The following is a 24599-nucleotide window of genomic DNA, read 5'->3' on the forward strand; positions in this document are numbered from 1 at the left end:
TAGTTCCCAGGTCACATAGCTCATGACCCCAAATCCAGTGATGGTTTGACTCTAAAATGCTCCCTGTCGGGACAAAAGGGAAGAGCCGTCTGGTCTGCTTCCTCACCACCTCCCCAAGCCATGGGAATACCTACCACCAGTTACTTGGGGTTCCAGATAGCAGAGCTTCAGTAAGGAATACGCAGTACAGTCCCCCAGGCTGATTGCATCTCCTGGGAGAAACGTCATAAGAGCTAAGTTAGGTTTTATGGCACCAAATTAAATGAGATAATACGTGTAAAAGAACTTTGTAAAACTTTTCCAGTGCTTTGTGCTGTGGCCTGGGGATCTAACTGCTTTTCAATGGAAATACTGAATTTTTGTAATATGGTATTTAACATCCTCTCTTGTGCTTTTTAAAACCAATATCCTCATGAACTATCAGGTCACTTGAATTGGCTTGACACAAGCGTGCATGATCTTTGCTTACAAGAGCGACAGCTTAAGCGTAGTCTCCCTTCACTTCTTGGCAGCGCCCCATCATCTCCATCTGCTGGGGACACCGGGACTCGTGGCTGCTGATGGCATCAGGACCAGCCCTGTACGTGGTCCGTGTGGAGCACCGCGTGTCCGGCCTGCAGCTGCTGTGCCAGCAGGCCATTGCCAGCGCCCTGCGAGAGGACAAGGATGTCAGCAAGCTGACCCCGCCCCCCCCGCCTCTGCTCCCACCTCCCCACTGCCTTCATCCCCACCATCAAGGTGAAGCCCTTCCACTCACCTTCTCCTCCTTCCTCACTCGTGCTGGCTGCCTGTTCCCGAAGGCTCGCCAAGAGGAGGGTCGAGACAAGGAACACAGGCGAGAGTCCCAGAGCAGGAGCACAGAAGTCACGTCTGCTCCTCTGCAAGATGAAGGTGTGCGGCTCCGCAAAGTCCCACCTCGGTCTCCCACGCGCGCAGTCTGTCCCTAGCATCACCCTTAGTGTCCACAAGAGAGTCACCTTGTGTGATAGGCATTAGCTTTCTCATGGCAGAGGCAGTATCCCGAGCGTGGCTGCCGTTGTCGTCCTGATGATCAGTCTGCCTTGTTCAGTCCTGACTCCCTGGCAGATGCTGCCGTTATCCCCTCTTGAGAAAGCAGGAAACGCGTTCTTAGAAGTGAGGGACTTGCTCTGTGGCTCGTTAGGGGAACGGTCAGGATGGGACCCTGTCAATCCTGGGGCCTGCTCTCCTCATCACTGTGCGGAGGGGCGGCCCTCACCCAGCCCTCGCTGTCAGCGTCCTCTATGCTGACTGGAGCTTGAGAACTGGTCTGTCGCTATGGTGGTATGTGGACTGGACCTGCCTGTGGCTGTTCCAGTGTGGGTTCCCCGTTCCCTCTGGCCCTCCGCATGTAGGTTGCTTCCTGTGTTCTCTTTTTTGTTTTCTGTCTCTGCTTCTAAGTATCAGATTGACTTCTTGGTTAATTTTTTCCTAAAACATCCGAGTTTTAGAATCTGTTGTGATATTTTCTTCAAGTTGCTTTACACTCTTGGTTCCACACCAGTGATTCTGGACCCTGGCTGCTCGTTAAAATCGCCTGGGGAGTTTTTAGAACACACACGTGCCCAGGCTCACCCCCACAAGATTCCAGTTCCATCGTCTGTGGTGGGATCCGGGCTGAGGTCTCTGAAAGCTGCCAGGAGGTTGTGACGTGCGCCCAGAGTTGGGAGTCATTGTCCCGCACCGCAGAGTTAACCCTCCCCGAGCCGCCAGCCAGTGCTCCGCCAGGGTAATCAGTGATGTGCACGCTCTTTTCTCTCCACGTCCTGCCTCCAGCCCCCGATTCCGGACCCCGACAACACGCGCGACTTTGTCAGCTACCCCTCTGCCGGCAACGAGCGTCTGCACCACACCGTGAAGCGCACAGAGCGCGGCCCGGAGGTGGGCGGCCCGTGCCACGCGCTCTGCCTGGAGCACCTGGGCGGGCTCGTGCGCGTCCTCGAGGGGCGGCGCGTCAGCCAGCTGCGCCGGAGCTCGTCATCACGGACCCGCGCTCAGACAGCAACGCAGGGGGGCGCCTCGCCAGGGACTGCAGACCCCTCTCGGGGGGTGCGGACTGGTATTCCTGACTGCCCACGCACAGGTAACGCCTATCTGTGAACGTTTGGCTAGCGTGGAACATCCCTGAAGCTACTCCGTTTCCAAAATCCTGCTGAAGTTACCGATTCCCTAAGTGGACTTTCCCACGGGTTTTTAAGAGCGCTCCTGAGGCTCCGTGTGGCTGGGGCTGTGGGGGGAGGAGACATCGGCTGTCATCAAGGGGAGGCTGGCGCGGGTCTTTTGGGAATGGCAGCCTCCTCTTTCAGTTATTTGTCAGGTATCCACTGAGGGCCTGAATGTGCTGTTGAGACCATCAAAACAGTGGTGAGATGCCGTCGCTGCCCCCCAGAGCGAGTGACAGGATTAAACGCTTCAGACCTTCAGCCTGCTCCTCAGCCTCCTGCGGGGATCCTGCTTCTGCTCTCGCTAAGCCACCCTTAGCTGCTTTTTAGCTGATGACCAAGGAGACTTTCTTGCTGGTCCGTAAAGATTTCGCATGACAGTCACTCCCTCCTTCTAAAGACTCTCCTATGCCAATCTTCATGACTCCGTTGCCGTATTCAGGGGGCTCACTGCACACCTCTCTCTGGGACCCTAGAGTGTGAGCCTCCAGGGAAGGGACTTTGCTCTTTTTGTTTGTAGTCACTGTGGAAGCTTGTGGCCTCTGTCAGCAGTACCTGCCGGCTCAAACGTTCCCCCGCCTCCCTGTGAAATCTTGCCCGTCACCTAGAGCAGAGCGAGCAGCTGTCCCCTCTGTGCCCATCGCCCCTCAGTCAGTTGAGCTGCTGGTATCCCTCGGGGCACACAGTCCCTGAATCCTGAGGGCCCGGAGGGAGGGAACTGAGTCATCTTTGTACCCCCAGTGCCTGGTAAGCGCCTGACCGTGGGACAATGTGGGTTGAATTAGATTTGTTTTCATTAGTTCATACTTGTTCTCTCCACTTCCCATCTCCTGTTCCCTCTCCCGCCCATTAGACTGGCCTCTCCCCCGGTCCCTGAAGCCGCTGCACCGTGTAGCATCACCAGTTAGCCGAGTGTCACGTGCAATGGGCTTTTTCAACCTTGGCCTCAATTGCCCACCTCAGTATTTTACAGTCGATCCACTTGCTGTCTGCTTTTCTTTATTGGAATGCTCCGCATCTGTAGCAACATTCTGCTGTCAGTGTTACCGTGTAAAATTGAAAGCAGTGAAACTATACTTTAAAAATTGGATATTAGTCAGTTATTTCGTCTTTTGAGTCATGTGATGACCTGGGACCAAGAGCAGGGAGAGCGAGAAGAATTGGAGGCTGGTAGGAGGCAGGTGGAAAGGAGGGAGAGGGAAGATTCAGAAGGAAGGAAGGCAAAGTGAGAGAAGCCAGAGAGCAGTGCACATGAACTTAGAAGGAAGTTGCAGTTTCAGGGGAAGAGAGAAGACAGGAGCCATGGCGGTTAGAGATGACTGATGGGGGGACTTGGGAAAGGTCCTGAACCTGAGGGCGCATCGCCGGTTCTCAGCGGGGTCGTTGTCTCTAAGGTTCCTCCCGTGTATGCAGTTTTATAAAACCTATGCTCGGATTCAGTGTTGACGGGAACTTATGTGAAGAGCTTGCTTCTGTTCCCCCGCTCCGGTGCGTCAATTTCCCACTGAAGAACAGGACAGAAGCAGCGGGGGCTGTGCTGTAGGGACAAGGCTGCAGCCTCCTAAGACCTTGCTTGCGTGGACCTGACCTGAACGTCCCAGGGCCTGCTTCTCCGTAGTGGTCACATTTGTCAGCTCCTCCCAACACAGGCTGGCCCGGTTGCTAACAGGCCTGTGGGGAAGGAGGTGTTGTGTTTTTATAATGAAAAAGTTGTAAAGCAAAGCAGATAGGCGGGACGTATTGAGTGCCTGCCTTGTACACGGTCCTCGAGTCTCCTGTGGTTGTGAAGCAGTGCCGGGGCATCTCTGCTTTCAGGGAGTTCATGATCCCTTTTGGGTGAAAGACAACTTAACACTTGAAAAGTTCAATAAAAAAGTCAAGATTTAAATACCTCGAGACGAAAATAGACGATGTGTCACAAGGCAGAACATGACTAATTGCCAACCGAGTGGTAGATGTAACCTGGTTCAGAGAGGAGAGGGTTCCTGACTTTGAGAAGCCAGGACTTGCTCATCGTGAGAAGCTGATGAACTCTCTCAGTCCTCCATGTCGTCGTTTCTCAGATGTGGTCCATGGGCCACCTTCCCGCAGATCTCCTGGGAGACTTACTTGAATCCAGGTTCCTAGGCCTGCCCCTTAGATTGGTTCAGCACGTTGGGGACGATGCCTAGAGATCTGCAACTTAGTGGGGGCCCCAGGGGATTGCTATGCTCTGAAGTTTTGATCCCCTGTTGTAAATGTCCCCCAAGTAACTTAACAAATGTGTTTCTCAGAATTACCAGTGTGTGTTTTTATAATAGATAGCATGAATCCCAATAATTTTTGTTTAGCAAAAGTTCACAAATTTTCCAAAGGAAATCTTTAGTCAGAGCTTGCTATGGACTGAATTGTGTCCCCCCCAAAATTCACATGTTAAAACGCCAATCCGCAATGTGACTGTATTTGGAGATAGAGCTTTTAAGGAAGGTGGGGTCCCAATTGGATAGGATTGATGGCCTTATAAGAAAAGGAAGAGGGAGAGCTGTCTCTCGACACGCACGCGTACACTGAGGAAAGGCCACGTGAGCACACAGCAAGGTGTGCATCCACAAGCCGAGACCCCAGCCAGGCTGGCACTCTGACCTTGGGGCCTGTCAGCCTCTATTATCGCGTGAGCCAACTCCTTATGATCTCTCTCTCTTTTTCTGTATGTGTGTGTATATGTATTTGCCTCCTATTGGTTCTGTTTCTCTGGAGAACCCTGACTAACACAGATTTTAGTACTAAGAAGTGGGGAACTGCTGTAACAAATACCTATAATGTGGAAGCAGCTTTGAAACTGGGTCATGGGTTGAGGCTGGAAGGGTTGTGAGGTACACATTAGAAATATGGATATTAGGGCCATGTCTGGTGAGGTCTCAGACAGAAATGAGGAACATGTTATTGGAAACTGGAGGAAGGCGATCCTTGTTGTAAAGTGGCACAGAACTTGGCTGAACTGTGTTCTAGTGTTTTGTGGAAGATAAAACTTGCAAGCAAATGAAATTGGATATTTGAGAGATTTCTAAGTAGTTTTGGAGGATTGGCTTGGTTCCTCCTAACTGCTTATAGTAAAATGAGAGAGGAGAGAGACAGACTGAAGAAGGAATTGTTAAGCAAAAAGGAACCAGAACTTGGAGATTTGGAAAGTTCTCAGCCTGTCCATACTGGCCAAGATGAAGGACGGCTGTTGACTTCCTGGATTTGACAGGACGGGATGATGGAGCTGGTCGGCTAGGAACATGCACTATTCTTCAAGAGGGAAAAATGACCCCAAAAGCGATTCAGAGGTCATCAGGGCCACTGCCTCAATTTTAGCAGGCCAGACAGCCTCCACCCGGAGACTTGAGGACAAGACCCCAGCCCCGCAGAGCCGTGGGGACCCTCACCTCGAGCTGTGGGGTGACACTGCCACCCCAGTGGGCCTGGAGGGCAGAGTATTGAACCAAAGAGGGTTATTCTCAAGCCTTAAGGTCTAGAAATTCGCCTTACTAGGCTTTGGACTTGCCTGGGGCCCTTCTCTCCTGTGTCTCCCTTTGGGATGAGAATGTCACCCTGTGCCTGGCCCGCCGCCGTCTTGTGTGTTTTGAAAGCACGTAACTTGTCTGGTTTCACAGGTTCACGGCTGGAAGGGAGTTTTGCCTCAGTGTGAGTCGTATCTCGGCTCTCACCCATTTCTGATTGAGGTGATATTTAGATGAGACTCTGGATTTTAGACATTAGCGTTAATGCTGGAGTGAGTTAAGACTTTTGGGAGTGTTGGGATGGAATGAATGTATTTTGCGTGGGAGAAGGATATGAATGAGGGGGCAACCAGGGGCGGAATATATGGACTGAATTGTGTCCACCCCACAAGTTCATATGGTGAAGCTCTAACCCCCATGTGACTGTATTTGGAGACAGGGCTTTTAGGGGGTGATTATGGTTAAATGAAGCTATAAGGGTGGGATCCTAATCCAGTAGGATTGGTGACTTTGTAAGAAGAGGAAGAGGGATCTCTCTGCACACACACACACACACGCTGAGGAAAGCCCACCTGAGGACACAGTGAGAGGGTGGCCGTCTGCAGGCCAGGAAGACAGCCCTCACCAGAATCTGGCATGTCAGCACCCTGATCTCGGACTTCCAGCCTCCCAAACTGTGAGAAATAAATTTCTCTTGTTTAAGCCACCTGGTCTGTGGTATTTGGTTATGGTAGCCCAAGCAGACTAAGACAGAACTTTTATTTGAAAGCTTTGAAACTGTGCTTAAAGATTTTTTTAAAATTCTAAAAAGATACCTGATTTGGGTTGTGTGTTTTGAAAAGGCCTCAACTCAGATGAAATAAGCATATTCTTGCAAACTGACAAAACTGGGATGTGAAGCCCCAAACAGTACAGTTCAGCCTTCTGTTCTCAAAGAGGAATCTCAACTTACATTTTTCTACAACTTGTATGTTTCTTCCAGAATTTTCATGATAAATTAATGACATAGAATCTCTAGAAATAAGAGGTACAGATGTCCATCACCCCCAGGCTCCCTGGGTCTTACTCTGACGTGCTGCACTGAATTTCTAGTTGTTGACGACAGGGAGCAGAGTGATGAGCCTCCAAGTGTGTAACTGTAACACTGAACAAGCAGGACTTGGGGCTTGTCTCAGAAAGCAACTCCCTTCTTCTCACGCCGCCCTCTTTAAGTCCGTTCTATGGGGAAGTCCTTCTGCTCCTGGGCAAGTGGTTCTCAGCCCTGGCTGCTCATGGGAATCACCGGGGAGCCTTAAAAATCGACAGTGCCCGCGTCCACTCCCAGGATCCTGCTGCAGTTAGTCTGGGGTGCAGCCAGGCAGCAGGGAGAGACCTCGTTTTTCTTTCAGGAAGTATTTATCCAGTCTCTGCGTTGTTCTGGTCTCTAGAGTTACAGCAGGAGGCGAGACAGGCAACTCTCCTTCCACTAGTTGGGGAGACAGACAATAAAATAAAAGTGGTTATGAATGCTATGCCCCCCTAAATTCATATGTTGTAATCCTGATGCCCAGTGTGATGGAATTAGGAGGTGGGGCCTTTGGAGGTGATTAGGTTATGAGGACGGAGCCTTTATAATCATGAGATTATTGCCTTATAAAAGTGGCTCCAGAAAGTAGCCCCTTCTGCCATGCGAGGACACAGCAAGAAGTCAGCCGTCTGCAACCCCAAAGAGGGCCGTGACCAGAACCCCACCATGCGGGCACCCTGATCCCGGAATTCCATCCTCCCCACTGTGAGACGTAAATTTCTATTGTTTATAAGCCATCCAGTCTGTGGTATTTTGGTATAGCAGCCCACACAGACTAAGACGTGAGTAAAGGAAAAAAGCAAAGGGTATGACATCCAGCAATTACAAAACCCCGGCATCAGCAAGTCGATCAGGAGTTGAGTGGACAATACATTACTGAATTTCCTCAGGTCGGTGAACTGGCTCTGTGCTCGTGAACACAGGGGAAGCGTTCTGTGGGCTTAGATGCATTTTGGAATCGTGGCCAAGCTTCCTTTGATCTAGGGCTCCTAAGTTAAATAATGTAAAGCACTGCTTGGGCCGTGTGAATTAAGCCTTTTTATTTGATGGAACTCAGATGCACACCACTCCAGCTTGCTGGATTCACGAGTCGTGCCTTCTGATTCAGGAAGTAGTTGATGAAGAGGCCGATGTAGTAACACTGATCGGGCGTCAGCTAGTCTCCTTCCAAGTAGCACGCCAAGTTGTTCTGCTCTGCCTCCAGGGCCCTCAGAGAGGCCCTGTTCACAGATGTCACCTCCACACAGATGTCACCTCCACGTGTTCAGAAACAGAGATTAGTTTGGATTACAAACTCATTCTTTCAAATGTAAACAGCCCTTTTGAATGGTAAAATCGCTCATAGTCTATAAATTATTTCATTGTGATTGAATGATGCAGCTTTTTTATTGCCTGGCAAGGCTCTTGGAGCCTTGAGGGAATGAGGCTTTTGTCAGCAAAACAAAGTGATTTTGAAGAATGAGGTACTTCCAGTGAGGGCAGACCTGGGGTGGGGCAGAGCAGGGTTTGGGTGGTGAAGGGATGTGAGGGGGTGTGAGGCTGTGTGAGGAAGGCAGCAAAGGAGAAGGGGTTTTGAGGAGGATGTTAAACATGGACTTCATCTACTCTGCAGTTTTGTGATGGCCCCGTTGCTGTGTCTGTCATCTTCTGCCTTGGGGCCTCTAATCTTCTACCTAATGGCCAACTGACAAGGTTGTTTTGAGTGGCTTCCACGCAGGCACCCTCAGGAGAACCCAAAGCTCCCACTGAAAGTCCTGCCACACAGGTCTTCTTCCAGCCGTTGCTCGAAGCAGGCAGGCACCTCTAGCAGGTGGGATAGCCACCCCCTGCCCCCCCACAAGCATCCTTGTGGCGGTTCCAGGAGACGGTTCTGACACGCCAGACATAAACTTCTCGGAGTCCCTGAAATGGAGCCGACTCTGCCAGGTCTTGAGTCCAGAGCAGGCCCAGAACCAACAAGGGCCTTCCCCGGTCCCAGGGCAGAAGCAGGTTCTGGGGGAGTCAGTGAGTCAGCAAGCCCCTTGCCCAGCCTGGGTTCCCAGGCTGCCCGTGTGAACCCAGATGGAGCCTGGTGTGTGGTGAGGCACAATAGTGCGGCCGTTTTGTTGCCAGGTTTGGCACAGCAAACAGTGCCAGACTGTTGTACATTCCAGAGGCATTAAAATTCCACGCCCATTTGCTAACCGTAGAAGTAATGGACTACTTTTGCTTAGAAAATATAATGGCATAAAAATGTAAAAGGAAGACAATGCTCTGCTCCTTTCTGTTTCAACCTGTAGACTTCAAACGGTGGCCTAGAGGGTCAGGCTGTCCTTAGTTCCTAGTAATGATCGTCGTGAGGGTCTAACTGATGTCACTTCCCTAAAATCTACTGGTTGGTATCTTACCCGATGAAATCTATGGAAACAGCTTGATTTCTACCATGATCGACAGCTGCAACTGCTCAGACTCCAGTGACATCGAACTGAGTGACGACTGGGCTGCCAAGAAATCTCCCAAAATCTCCCGAGCTAGCAAATCACCCAAACTCCCAAGGTAATCTTGGTCTGTAGGGGCGTCCTCCCTTTTTGAGCCTCTGGAGGTGTGTCTGTGTTGTGTCTGCAGCAGAATCCCATTAACCCACACCAGAGGAGCATAGCAAGAGGCAATCCAAGTCTGTCGTCTGGAAGATCTGCCTGTGATAATTATAGCTTTCCTTTACTCTTCCCTTCAGGACAGCAAAAGATCCCCAGGAAGAAGTTTGCTGAACCCTCAGAACTTCTAGGGGTCAGCACTGGTGGTGGGTGGCAGGGGTGGCCGTAGCTTTCTGGCTTACTTGTTTTTATTTCTGGTCTGAGAACAGTAAGACAGAGGTTTTACAGTGTATGTAGTGTGTTGAAAGGAATACTGAATTAAATGCCTTTGATGCTGTAATTGGAAAAAATAGTATTCTAAAAAAAATGTTTGGGGGGCCAGCCCAGTGGTATAGCGGTTAAGTTCATGTGCTCTGCTTTGGCAGCCCGGGGTTCACAGGTTCGGATCCCGGGCACAGACCAATGTGCCGCTTGTCAAGCCATGCTGTGGTGGCGTCCCATATAAAGTAGAGGAAGATGGGAACAGATGTTAGCCCAGGGTATCTTCCTCAGCAAAAAAATAAAGAAGAGGATTGGCATCAGATGTTAGCTCATGGCTGATCTTCTTCACACACACAAAAAATTTCTATCCTAAGGGTTTGGCCTAAAGAGTGGCAAAAAGCTAAAAGCAGATGGAAGGGCCTGCCGTGTCATAGATAAAAATCCCTGCCTTGCTCGTCCTGACCCTGCCACCGAGGGCTCTGTAACCTCAGAATGTAATGTTGATCCATGACTTGGAGACCAGTTTCCTTGTCTATGAAGTTAAAGGGTGGAGCAGATCTTCACTAAGATCCTTCTAGCTCTAAAATTCTTGATGCTGTGTGAAATGAAGGTCTAATGTACGTGCAGATACGTACCTGCCCAGATTGTAAACACATAATGCATTGTGCAGTTGGTAAACCAGTGTATTCACCACCCAGTTGAAGATAAAGAATATTTCCATCATCCCGGAAAGTTCCCTTGTACTTTTTCCCATTCGACACCCACTCCCTAAAGTAATCACCGTTCTAACTTCTGTCAGCATAGATTAGTTTTGCTTCCTCTTGAGCTTCATATAAATGGTGTCAAACCACATGTCCTATTTTCTTATTTGGCTTTTTTTAATCAACATAATGATTGTGAGACTCATTCATGTTGTTGCATGTATCAACAGTTTTTCTTTTTTGCTCTGTGGAATTCCATTGTAATGAATATACTACAATTTGTTTATTCTGTTTACCAATTGAATGTTTGGTAGTTTCCAGTTTGGGGCTATCATGAATAAAACCATTGTAGACATTCTTCTACAAGACTTTCTATGGACGTATGCACTCGTTTATCTCAGGTATATGCTTAGGAGTGTGTTGTAGGGCCACGGGGTAGACGTATGTTCAACTTTATTGGAAACTGCCAAACAGTATTCCAAGGTGCCTGTTGTACCATTTTAAATTCCCACCAGCAGTATATGAGAGTTCTAGCTGCTTCCATCCTCACCTACAGAGTATTGTCATCTTTTAAAAATAATTTTATCCATTCTGGTAGGTGTATAGTGGTATCTCATGGTAGTTTAATCCTAATATCTTCAATGATTGATGATGCTAAGCAGCTTTTTATGTTTATTGGCCATTTGGATATCTTCTTTTGTGAAGTGTCTGTTCAAGTCTTTTGCTCCTTTTTTTTTTTGTGAGGAAGACCAGCCCTGAGCTAACATCCGATGCCAATCCTCCTCTTTTTGCTGAGGAAGATTGGGCCTGGGCTAACATCCATGCCCATCTTCCTCTACTTCATATGGGACACCGCCACAGCATGGCTTGATAAGCAATGCGTCGGTCCACACCTGGGATCCAAACCTTTGAACCCCGGGCCACCAAAGCGGAGCACGTGAACTTAACCACTACACCACTGGGCCAGCCCCTTGCCCATTTTTTATTGAGTTGTTTTTCTCTTATTTAGAGTTGTAGGAGTTTTCATGTATTCTGGCTATGAATCCTTTAGCAGATATATGGATTGCTGTATAGTCTAACGTGAATTTCTTCTTTTATGATTAGCACTTTTCGTGTGCTCTTTAGGAAATTCTTTTGTCCTGTTTTGTCTACCCTAAGATCATGAGACATTCTTCTGTTCTCTTCTACAAGCTTTATAGTTTTAGCCTTCACACTTAAATCTCGGATTAATTTTACACCTCAGATTAATTTTTGTGTATAGTCTGAGTTAGGGGTAAACGTTCATTTTTTTCCCATATAGATATCCAGATATCCAGCAATCTGTTCGATTTATTTTTTTCATCTTTATTCTAGGCTTGTTAAAATTGCAAATAAAATTATGAACTTTTCTACACTTCTACAGTGTTTTGGCTTTTCTCATTGCTTAAGGAGAAGAGGACATTTAATACATAAGCAACCAAATCTTTCACCTGTAAATGTCCCTGGAAAACTCCTGGATGTTGCGGTCTCTGGAGCTGGTCCTCTTTCCTTCCGTCTTTCTCAGTGTTGAGTGCCCCTACGCAGCAGCCAGGCCAGTTGTCCTCGCTCAGAGCTTTAACCAGCTCGGTCCCCCTGTCCTCCCACACTTTGGGAGCCCTAGGTGTCTTATCAAGCTCTCAAGCAGTATCTGTGAGGCTTAATGCTTTTCTTTCATGGAACGTCATCAACCTTACCATATTCACTTTTATAACACTCTCTTTGGGGTAGACTGCCATTAAACACGTGTGTCCCCATGTTATAAACAAAGGAACTGAGGACCAGAGATATAACATAGGATCAAAAGGCAGCAGAAAAACTTAAATCCACTGATTTGATGTCAATATTGCACGGGGGAGATGCTAGGTAAGTCTGTTGAAATCCCAGCACTGTGTTAGGAACTATAACGCCATTGTGGACTTAGGTGAGGAACGCCTCTTCCACCTGCCACTTTCCTCAGGACGAATTTTGCAGACCCCTGGCAGAAGACATGTGGACGATTCCAAACTTACTATTAGTCAGTAGAAAGTTTTCAGTAGAAAGTTAATTCTCTGAGGTTCTTTACAAATGAATCACTCGATTGAACCTCACTATATTGTTGAATATATATTATTCGATATGCAGTTCTGTCCTTCTTTCCTCGTGTTCATAAGGCAGAAGCAGGCGGGCGGGGCCTGGGTAAATTAAGGGACGTGGCCCCTGGGAGTGGCACATCCACGGTGACTGGTGGACAGTGAAGGGAGTGCCAGGAGTGCAGGCGCCGTCCCCACCGGGGCGCCTGACCCTCGGGGCCTTGCCTCCGCAGGATCAACATTGAGGCTGGGAAGTCCCCCAAGCTGTCCCGGGAGGCACAGGAGATCTCCAGGTCTCCACGGTTGCCGATGCGCAAGCCCTCCATTGGCTCGCCCAGCCTGACGCGAAGAGAGTTTCCCTTTGAAGACATCACTCAGGTAGTGTCGGCTTTCGGGTGGTCCCCCGATCCAACGCTCCGCTCCCCTCCTTAGTGTGTGCCTGATGGCCGCTGAACCCTCGGTCCCCCCTCTCCGTGCCTGTCACTGCAGTTGCAGACACGGGCGTAGAGAACCAGAGCCTGTCTGCCCTCCTCCATGCCCCGTCACCTCCACATCCCGAAAGACCTCCTTCCCACCTCGGGCATCCCCCTGTTGCCACAGGAATCTCCTCACAGGTAGCTCTGGTTGAGACACAGCCACACTTCTCACCTCTGCTCCCTCAAGCCACTTCTGACCCTTCAGTGACTCCAGTGTCGGCAGGAGCCAATCCCTGGTCACAGCCCCACTGCCTGGCCTGGCCTGTCTTTCCCTCCTGTCCTCCTCGACGCCCCCTCCTCTCCAGGTGCCAGAGCCACACTGTTGACTCACCTCTTCCCGCCTTTGTGCCTTTGCCCTGCCTGGGTAACCCGCTCCATCTCCTCACCCTCCTTTCTGCGCACGTGCTTCCAGATAGAACTTCCCCTCTGTCGTGAAGGCTTCCTCCCCTGGCTCAGCTACAGTAATCCCAGAGCATCTTGTTTGTAACTCCCTCAGGACATTTCTCAGTCACTTCCTTGTATATAAATAATTACAGGCCTTCTCTCCTCCATTATGTTCTAAGCTCTTTGAGGAGCTGTATTTTATTCATCTTTATTATTGCCCTTCCACACACACACACACACACTCACACACACACACACACACACTCATGCATGATTTGGGCATAGTGATAACTTCTTAAATTTTTAAAAATTTGATTGAATAAGAAACAGATAATTGGGTAGTTTTGGGATATACTGGGATCAGTGCAGCTGATGTTTCCAGGAGAAATATCAAGGATGAAAATGGGTTCAGGGGCCGGCCCCGTGGCTTAGTGTTTAAGTGAGTGCGCTCCACTGCTGGCGACCCGGGTTTGGATCCCGGGCTCGCACCGACACGCTGCTTCTCTGGCCATGCTGAGGCCGCATCCCACATACAGCAACTAGAGGGATGTGCAGCTATGACACACAACTATCTACTGGGGCTTTGGGGGGAAAAAATAAATAAATAAAATCTTTAAAAAAAAAAAAAGAAAAAGAAAATGGGTTCAGAGCCAGGTGCTCTCTCTGGTTCAGTGACTGGGAGGAAGGAGAGGTAAAGAAAAAAGTGCCCAAATCACTTTTGTGCCTTTTTAACCTACACACATGTGGACACACCGGGACACACCCGCCCCCACTCCCAACCTGAGAATGACAGCTCACTGAGCCACCACTTGCAAATGGGCGCCTGACATGCTGTAGGCAGCTTCTGGTCTTAAAAACAGTGGAATGACAGAGAGCGAATATTTCTGGCAGTGCCCACGTGTGGCTTTTTAAGCAAAAAGTGTTAACGTCCTTACTTCTTGAGTGATCAATAGAAAATATGGAAATAGATTGTGATTTTTTCCTTTTTTTTCTCACAGCACAACTATCTTGCTCAGGTCACGTCTAATATCTGGGGAACCAAATTTAAGATTGTGGGCTTGGCTGCTTTCCTGCCAACCAACCTCGGTGCAGGTAAAAACTGCGTCCTGTTCTCTGCCCACTGTCCCAGTTGGAACTCAGGCTGAATAAGCAATTTCAACCTTTGATGGCCTAATGTAGAAAATGAGCTCTTATGACACCAAAAGATGAGAATGTATTTTACCTCCAAAGTTTGACTCTAGCCACTCTGATTTCACAAAAATTAGAATTATCACTCAAATTGTTTTTTTGCCAGTGGTGTTTTCGTTTTTTTATACAAGCCCTGACTTACAAAAATGACAAAATAGCCAAAATCTCTATCAAAGCTCTTATAGGCTTCTGGTTACTTTGATTTCTGGCCTTTTACTGTGGGCAGATTTTGGTACCAGTGTCTTTAGGTTCTTGAGTCAGAAGAAACTCCTGAAGAAAGTCAAGAAGAAAGGGTTCAAGACCTTAAGAAGAAGTTGGCTGACTGTTAGTACAGTTCTTAGTGGTAAATCTTCTTGGATTTCATTTCTAAGTACCAGATAAATATCCTCTCCATGAGAAGTTTGAGACATCGAGGAAAATGGAACCCAGGGAGAACCAGGCTGGGCAGAACCCAGAATTTGCCTTCTCTTCTGTATCTGCTTGAATGACTGATGTGTCATATTTACTAGGGGACCGTGAAGGAGTGAAATGACAGAAGGTCCTTTTCAAAGCAGCTTCATCCTAATGGCCACATCCCTGTGTGGGCTAAGGGCCTGTGTTGTCCCCCACCTTGCTACGTTGCCTGATCATCTAACACGCACACGTCTCTCTAGAAGGCCAGCTTAGCCAGTGGGGTTCACCGATGGCTGGTGGCCCCATCTTGAATGTGGTCTATGTAACCTACTAAAAATAGTTTTTGAAAAATTCTGGATCTGCCCATTAGAGTTGTTTCAGACACAGTTAGATCCTTTAAAACAAATAATTCTTGCAAAGCAGATGTTAAAAAGACCTGTTGCTGTGTATGCATCTTCAGAGACATTAAATGGTGCTGCATTTGGATTTTTCATTTTGAGGTTTCTCAGCTCAAAGGAAAAAAAGAATAAAAGTAAAACATAAAACTGACTTAGGAAATAACAATAGACAATCCATTCACGTAATGGAAAGAAATCTCTCATGTTTTCAACAGCCGGGAAACCCTCTCATGACCACAAAAGCCTGCCCTTCAGTAATTCAGCAGCACCCTCATGATATGTATGGTGATTCTAATAACCACTGTGTGAGAGGCATGGTTACCCCACACCTGTAATCTGAGAATTTAGCCATCTGCCTACAGCAAATGTTGAAAAAAGGAATGGACGTGCGCATTTGCTCAATGGGTCTTCTCATTCTGCCCTTAGTTCTTGGATGTTGAGTGGATCCATAAAGAAGTCAAGGAGAACATTAAGATGGGAGGGCCTGTATTAGGAATGTCAGTGCCCAAGACAAAAGCTTGGTGTGTGACTGCGGTGAAATCATTGTCCTAATCGCTGACCTTTTTAAAAAGAGCGTTTTCATTTGTCAAGCTAAAAGAATTTTCCACGTGATTCTACTAGAGAGAAGAAATTAACTCTTGGATTCTAGAGGGTTTGTTACATATGGCGCCCTATTAAATAATCTTTGACACTCTGTTAGATTCAAAAAGTGAGTGCTGTTGGATATTTTATATTGAATAATTGGATAATTACATTGAATAATTTGTTTCCTTCAATTAGAATGATCGGGCTCATGAAATTTTTGTGTTTTTAATTTTTTGCATTTCTTAATTTTAAAAATGTGGAATAAATTCACAATTCAAAAGATTTAAAAGAATATACAGTAAAAATCTTTCTTATCCTCACCCCCAACCACCTGGTTTTTTTCCCTGGAGGCAACTGATATTATTTTTTAAATCCCTCCTGAGATTTTTAATTTTACATCCTTTTGTCAATCTGAACGACAAAGAATAGCACTTTAATGCATTAACTCTTAAGCTATATGGAACCATCCAGAATGTTTGAGACAAAATTCAAACTCTCTTTTGTGGGCAAGAGAGAGGAAAACATGAATAAGACCTGTAACGACCCCTGGCGTGGAAAAGGCGTCTCAGCCCACTCAAGCCCAAGGAGCAGCCTTAACGACGGTGCTTCAGAGCAGAAGGCCTGGAGCTGTGGGAATGCTGGCCAGTCAGCCACCAGGCTGTGAGGTGACAGCCTCGCAGGTAGAACTTGGCTCATCTTAATAAAAAATAAGAATAGGAATAATTAAAGAACCTCTACATATCTCACAGCAAAGAGTATTAAACATAAGAGAAAGTTGACGGGACAGTTTCATCCTGATTTTAACCTATTGTGAAACTTAAATTCAGATTCATTATTTTTTAACTTGTTTTGTCTTTTCTAAATATTTTAGTTGCAGTCTAGGCCTTCTCTTAAATGTCCCTGTTAATGAAATTAAATCTTAGCATTTAAAGAAACTGTGTGGAAGTTCTCCACGATTCTCTATCCTGAGCATGAAACTGGAAGTCAGGAAGCCCAGAATCCAGTCCCGAATACAGCCCGAGTGTCATTGCTGCTCCCCGCGTAGCTGCCCTCCAGTAGCTGCTTGACTGCCCCCTGAGCTTGGCTCTCTGGTTATCACAACTGTTTCCACCAAGTTATCCTGGTGATTGCAAATGGGATTTTTAAAAAATACATTTGTCATAACCCAGCTCATTCTAAAAAAGAATTTGTCTAAGATAGCCAGACTAAGATAGTCTGGGCTAGACTGAGAATTTGTTGTTCCCGAATCCAGTCCGTGGCCGGGGTGGCCAGTCGTGCGCCAGGGGAGGTGGAGAGCTGCTCTCAGAGTCTCCGGCCTTGCCCACACAGGTCACCCCACGTCTCTTCCCGTGACTGTTCATGCCTTGGCTCTCCTCTGGCTTGTCTCTATTAACCGTGCTTTCCTCCTCCCACCAGTAACCTATAAAATCAGCCTCCTGCATCTCCAGCCGCGGCAGATGACCATCTATCTCCCAGAGGTCCGGAAGATTTCCATGGAGTACGTTAATTTACCTGTCTTCAACCTGAATGTTGTCAGTGAAGATGAGGATGATTTACCAGGTGTGTTCACACATCAACTGGTTTGTCACGAGCCCTCTGTTAGTGGGTCGCGACGGGGACAGAGCGGTAAGTAGTCAAGAATGCCAACATGTCAGTCCGTGCCTGCTGCCTCGGTTTGGAAAAGGTACAACTTCCTCAGTAAGGTTGGTGGGTGTGGTGGCGTGTCACTGGAGAAAGGTCACCTACTGTCACTGGTTTGGGGAGGAGGGGAGCTACCAGAGCAAGGACGATGAGGTGGCCGTGATGGCTCATGATCACAGAGCACTTCTACCATCTCACTTTATCCTCTCGGTAGTCCTCTTAGTCATATGCCCAGATAGGGAAGTTAACAGGACTCATCAGGACTCATCAAGTCAGGACTGAAACCCAGTCTCACTGACCCCAGGCTAGCCCTCATCCTTTCAATCCCTGCTCAGAGAATGGCTTCTCCCTGTGGTGCCACAGAGCCCAGTTTCTCAAACCTGCCCCACCTCCGGGGCGGAACGTCTCTCTCCTAATGTGCAGAGCGTGTCCCAGTGCATAGAGGCCAGGTCTGAGTTCAAGGTCAAAGCTGTATAAGTTTTTAAAATCTCAACTTACAAACGTTCAGATCCATAGCTTCTTAATTTAAGTCTTTTCTACTGGGGGGGGATCCTATTTTGATTATTAGAATGATTTCTAAGTAGTCCACCAATTATTTATATGTAACTATTCTCAAAAAAGTCCACCTGCAATTTTATAAATATAGAGGCTCCTCTACTTAGAACCAAGCAAGGTTCTGAAAGCCTCTGGCTTCTGAGCCAGAGGAACCGTACACGGCCACTGACTCCTCCTGTATCTGGTCGTTCTCAAACGAGGGGCTCTGGAAGTCACTGTGGGATGGAAAGGGACACGCGTCCCAACTCGGGCTCTGAACTTGGGGGCGTTGTTGACCTTCCCTCAGCCAGATTTCTGCGTGTAAAATTATTCTACTGTACTTTCTGACAGTAGCCGTCTTTGGTTCTCTGATAGGTATACTTTCTCCTCATGGGTGGAGCAGATGTTCTGGACTAATGGGCGAGGTTTTGCAACCGCATAAACCTGCAGTTTGGTGAAACCTCACACATGAGCTTTATAGCAGCTCTCCTGCTATTTCAGAACCTTGGATTTAGAAGTGGCTTTCACACTTTCCCCTTAGCACCCTCCATTCTCCCGGAATGTGGCTAATCTAGCTCTCTCGTGCTCAGCTGTTGCTGCTGTTGTCGTCACTGCCTGTGGTTCCCAGAGAAAGGAGGAATGATTTGTCTCAGGGCTTACACATACTTCTGGTGACGCAACAGAGAGACTCTCCTTCGGCGGGGAAGACGCCTGCCCTCAGTACTCCATACAGAGGAGAGAGCACCTGGAAGAGGGATCTGAACAGGAATCATAGAAAACTTGAGACAGGACCTAGATTCTTGCAGCCAGGGGACAGTCACGTCTCAGTGGAGGACCCCAGGGAAGGGGGATGAGTCTGTCACAGGCGTGAAGGGTGGGCTTAGCTTTTGATGGACTACTGGCTTCTCTCTGTAGTTCTGGTGAAAGGTCAGCCAGTCTGTGCAATTTCCTGTTAATGCCTGTTTCCTGCGTACGTGCTCATAGTCACGTGGCACTTAGGCCCAGATGAGCAGACCTCCAGTGCTCTGTGGGCTCCTTAGAAAGGGCAGTACTGAACAGTGGCGCTGAGCCCCTGCGTGTGGTCTGCAGATGATTGCTCAAACGCACACTCCATTAAACTCCTCCTGTGTGCAAATAGGGTGGATTTACAGGGTTTTAATCAGTGTGGCTCTAACTTATATACTGTTTCAAATGCTAAAAAGCAGTTAAGTTAGGAAATGATCCTTCCCCTCACATGCAGATCTGCCAGAGGATTCTTATCATTGGTTTCTCTACTGCATTTGACATGGTTCTATTTACAGAAAATTAATTTACGTACAAATTTCAGATACACATCTGCCCCACGACACTTCCCACACTAACCAATCCAAAACCCTGGATAAACCTACTCAGAAGCCTAGGCATTGAGTCCTCAGTGGAGTTTCATACTGTATCACTGCCCTCCTCTTGCATAAGAATGGGCCGTTTTATGACCATCATGAGTAAAAAGTGTCCTTAAACATTTATTTGCCATGGTACCATTCAGACACGTGGCACCACACTCAGAAGGTTCAGAAGTATTCATTGAAATGCTCTGACAATGCCCTTAGCTCCAGAGCCCACCGATTGCCAGTGTCCTTCCAGAAACATCAGAGAAGCTTTGTGTAACTTGAAGGAAGGGTCCAGCTTTCCCCACGCAAAGGCATCTGTCTGTAGGAATTACAGTTTATACGTAAAAGGCCTAGATGAGTTGCTTATTCTGACCCAGTTTCATGGCACTGTTTTGTAAGCAGTTGGTTTTTCTAATCTTCCAGTGACGGGAGCATCTGGCGTGCCTGAGAACAACCCACCGTGTACCGTGAACATCCCCATGGCGCCCATCCACAGCTCAGCTCAAGCTACGGCCCCCACGCAGAGCATAGGACTGGTGCAGTCCCTGCTGGCCAATCAGAACGTGCAGCTGGACGTCCTGACCAATCAGACCACGGCCGTGGGGGCAGCTGAGCACGCAAGTGACAGTGCCAACCCATACGCAATCTCCGACCGCTACTCCAACCCCGGACAGGTGATCTTCAGAGGCGTGGAGATGGGCCGCATCATTCCGAAGCCCCCTCAGCTGTCGCTGCCGCCGCCAGCACAGGGGGCCATCCAGCTGTCGGTGGTGGACCACGGAGACCAAGACCACGAGCACCTGCAGAAGCCAGCCAAGGCCCTGCGCCCGGTGCCGCAGCTGGCCGCCGAGGGGGACGCCGTGGTGTTCAGTGCCCTCCAGGAGGTCCAGGTGGCGAAGATGAGCCCCCCACCGCCCTACCCAGGAACCATCCCCGCCGCCCCCACCACGGCAGCGCCGCCGCCCCCGCTGCCGCCCCCACAGCCCCCGGTGGACGTGTGCTTGAAGAAGGGCGACTTCTCGCTGTACCCCACGGCGGCGCACCATCAGCCGCCCCTGGGCTACGAGAGGATCACCACCTTCGACAGCAGCGGCAGCGTGGAGGACGTGTGCCGGCCCGGACGCCGATGCTCTGCGCCCGGAACACCTACACCCTCCCCGGCCCAGGCAGCTCGGCCACCCTGAGGCTCACGCCACCGAGAAGAAGGTCCCCCAGCCCTGCACCAGCGTGACCCTGCACCGCCTGACGGGGCCACGCTACTCCATTCCACCGGGGGACCCGCCCCCGTATCCCGCCCTCGCCGGGACGCTGGGCCCGGCCCGGCCGCGGCGCAGAGGCCGGACAGCAGCCTCATCCACGCCACGCTGCGCAGGAACAACCGCGAGGCGGCGCTGCGGGCGGCGCAGCTGGCCCAGCCCCCGTGCGCCCCGCCGCAGCCGCCGGCCAAGCCCAAGGGCGCGGCGCCTTTCCCCGCGCGGCCGCCGCCCGCCCTCTACACCTGCAGCCAGTGCAGCGGGGGCGCGGCCGGGCGCGGGGGCGGGGGCGGGGGCGCATGCGGCCGGCACGTCCCCGCTGTCCCTGCAGTCCTCCTACAGCCTCCTGAGCCCGCCCGACGGCGCCCGCGAGCGCGCCCACTATGTCAACTCGGCCTTCCCCGAGGACGAGGCGCTGGGCCAGCACTGTCCGTCGAGAAGCCCCTGCGGCACCCCGCGCTGCCCGAGGCTGCGGTGGCCGGGAAGCGGCCGCCCCCTTACCAGTGGGACCCCGTGCTGGGGGAGGACATCTGGGTTCCCCAGGACAGGACAGCACAGACTGCAGTGCCCAACCCCCTGAAACTGTCCCCTCTGATGGCAGGTCAGAGCCAGCATCTGGACGTGTCCCGAGTGCCCTTCGTCTCCCCCAAGTCGCCCGCCAGCCCGACTGCCACTTTCCAGACGGGCTATGGGATGGGAGTGCCCTACCCAGGAAGCTATAACACCCTCCCTTTGCCGGGAGTGCAGGCTCCCTGCTCCCCGAAAGACACCCTGTCCCAGACACAGTTTGCACAACAGGAGCCCGCCCTGATCCTGCAGCCCGCCTACCCGCCCCCCCCCTACTGCCCCCTGCCCCCCATGTATCCAGGAAGCAGCACGTGCTCGAGTTTACAGCCGCCACCTGTCGCCTTGCACCCCTGGAGTTCCTACAGCGCGTGCCCGCCCGTGCAGAACCCCCAGGGCACGCTCTCCCTCAAGGCACACTTGGTGGTGGAGAAGCCCCCCGTGTCCCCACCACCCGCCCACCTCCAGAGCCACCTGGGCACAGAGGTGATGGTAGAGACCGCTGACAACTTCCAGGAAGTCCTCTCCCTGACGGAAAGTCCAGTCCCCCAGCGGCCGGAGACATTCGGGAAGAAGAGCCCGAAGCGCCTGGACAGCCGAGCGAGGAGGGAAACGTTCAGGCCACCACAGAGGGCGAGATGAAGAAGGAGGCTCGGACTCGGAGCGACTTGAATTCCCTGATCTCCAGCCCCCGCCTGGGGAGGGAGAAGAAGAAAGAGAAGAGTCAGAAAGACCAGCTGAAGTGGAAGAAGTTGAACAAGACGAACGGGTTCCAGGACAGCTGGGAGAGCGAGCCCGGGCTGGGCGTCAGCGGGGACGAGCTGGTGACCCGGAGCCAGGGTGGCCAGACGGGCTGGAAGGGCAAGCGCAGCCTGCGCGCGGCCGGCGAGCCGGAGGAGGCCAAGGGCCGCAGGGCCAGCGAGCGGGAGGACGGCCGGCCGCGCAGCCAGGGCTTCGTGCACGTCACGGCCAACAAGCAGTGGCTGTGGACGAGGCCACGCAGGGGCGCCAGCTGGACTTCGGGGGGCGGGTGACCCAGGAGTCGGCCAAGAACTTCCAGATGGAGCTGGACGGGCGGCAGGTGAGAGCCTGGCCCGGGGCCACGGCGCGGCTGTCTCATCCTGACGGGCCTCTGGGGGCCTTTAAAGGGGGGGCAGGTATCAGTGCCTTGGCCTTGGAGGGGCGTTTCTCAAAAGGCCGCAGGGGAAATGTGGAAAACAGCTGGTGTCTCTCGGGGCCAAGTGGAGTTGTGATTTTCAGTGTACCCCTTGCTGTCTTGTCTTTATTTCTCATCAGAGTAACACATGCACTGATTTTTTAAAGTCAAAGGCTTCTACAAGACCCGAGAGGACCCCTAACAGGCCCCTGCGCGCTCCCAAACCTCAGCCTCCCCCAGAGGGCGTGCTTCCACCTCTGTTGGCTTTTTTTTGGTATTTGCCACCATATTTGTAAAGAGCAGGGTGTCTACTATTTGGTGATTTTTCAGTTTTCAGCATCGTGTATTGACTTCTTCCTGAGGAACGTGAGGGTTTGTTTTCTTCACCCCCCACTCTCTGACTACACACACGTGAACTTTCCCTGCCCCCTTCCCAGTTGAATCAGTAGTCACTGGTCACCTCCTTATGCCAGTAAGTACCGTTCAGAGCTGAGCCATGTGATACGGTTTAATCACATTTCTTTTTTTATTGGATAGTGTTTTTTTTCCCCAGACATAATAATTACCCAGTTTTTGTTTGCTTGCTTATTTGCTAATTTCTCTGTGTATTTATTATTAAGTCATTCGCGGATTCCCTGGCAGAATGCAAATCCCCTCTTGGTGCAAACACATTGGGTAATTTGTCGGTTCTTCCTGCTCCAACCTGGAACGGTTGCCCCAGCCCTGCTGTGAGCTACTGTTCTGGAACTACCCTCCTCCACCATCCTGGAATTCCCTTCACTTCTCCTATTTAAATCTCATTTTCATTAATTCACTCAACAAATGTTGATTGAGCACCTGCTGTGTGCCTGGCAATCCTCTGAGCCAGGAGTATGGCCCACAGGCCAGTCCGGCTGCTCTTGCTTTTTATAAATAAAGTTTTATTGGGACACAGCCACGCCCGTCCACTTAAGGATAGTTTATGGCTGCTTTCGCCCTACAGCAGCCGAGTTAAGCAGTTGTGACAAAGACCGTATGACCTACAAAGGCTAAAATATTATTGGCCCTTTACAGAGAGTTTGCCAGCCCTTACTCTAAGTGCTGAAATTAGATCGATGAGGAAAACAGAAAATCCCTATCCTGATGGAGTTTACAAAAATGGAAGAAAGACAATAAATAAGTGTACATAACATGTTGTATAATAATACAGTGTCACGTGGTCCCCATGAGTACTGAAATGACAAGGGCAAGCAGGCTTGGGAAAGAGGCGGTGGCATTCTGTCCCTCTCTGAGTAGTGACATTGACAGTTGCAGTTGATATTTCTCGTCAGCCCCTTTTAGCCTGTAGATTCTTCTTCCTACTTGTTCTTCCTTTTTCTGTTTCCTGGATGAGGAAGCCCCTTCATTTGACGTGTGGAGCTTTCCATGCCCTGAAGTCTGCTCATTGTCTCCCCACTGCGTTGTTTAACATGTTCCTCCGCTCCTTTATTTCCACCAAACTCGTAGTTAGATCGAGAAGCGTGATCAGAGTCACTTTTGTTGGCATCTCGCAGGCCGTGCTATCTGCCTCCAACAGGTGCTGCCCAGACCCGGCTGCCCTGTGTCCCGCCTTGTTTGTGCTTTAATGTCTTTGCTTCCCTCCCTCGCCCCCCAGGTGATGCAGTTTGGAAGGATCGACGGCAATGCGTACATCCTGGACTTCCAGTACCCCTTCTCCGCTGTGCAGGCCTTCGCCACCGCCCTGGCCACCGTGACTCAGCGCCTGAAATGAAGAGACTGCTGTGCGGAGGAGGAGAGGGAGAGGAGCCTTTCCAGAGGGGCCTGATGGAGATGCTCGAGGAGCCCGCCCGGGCCCCAGGGGCTGGGGACCAGAAGACAGGAGCAGAACTGGAAACGTCTGTCGGGCCCGGGGCAGGCGCTGACCTTCAGTTGCTGTCATTTGTTTGGGCTTTTATTCTCCTTTATTGTCTTTCTTTCTTCTTTCTTTTTAAACAAAAACAAAACACAGGAGAGTGGTATTTGGAAGCAAAGGGTGCGAGGCACCTGGTGTTCTTTCAGGAAACGTGGTTGCTGTGGGAATGTCCTCCTGGTGTGCCTGTGTGAGCTGCGGGACGAGGGGCCCTTCAGCAGAAACATGGACTGCCTTCTGGCCTGCTATTCTTTTAGACTAAGGAGTATGCGTGCTTTTCATTCTCCACAATGTCTAGCTTTTATTACTCCTCCAACATCACCACTAGTGTAAAAACGAAAAACTTTTTTAAAAGACACAAGCGAAAATCCTGAAGGTACAGGTTCTCTTGGGGGAACAACATTTAGTTCACACATATT

The 24599-nt window shown here is 50.0% G+C and overlaps 1 pseudogene; it reads left to right on the plus strand.

Moving 5' to 3' along the window:
• The first annotated feature begins 412 nt into the window (after window positions 1-412).
• On the plus strand, window positions 413-24042 carry LOC131394236 (tubby-related protein 4-like; annotated as a pseudogene).
• The last annotated feature ends 557 nt before the right edge of the window (window positions 24043-24599 follow it).

This window comes from Diceros bicornis, chromosome 30 (genome assembly GCF_020826845.1).
Source record: "Diceros bicornis minor isolate mBicDic1 chromosome 30, mDicBic1.mat.cur, whole genome shotgun sequence".
Classification (NCBI taxonomy): Eukaryota; Metazoa; Chordata; class Mammalia; order Perissodactyla; family Rhinocerotidae; genus Diceros; species Diceros bicornis.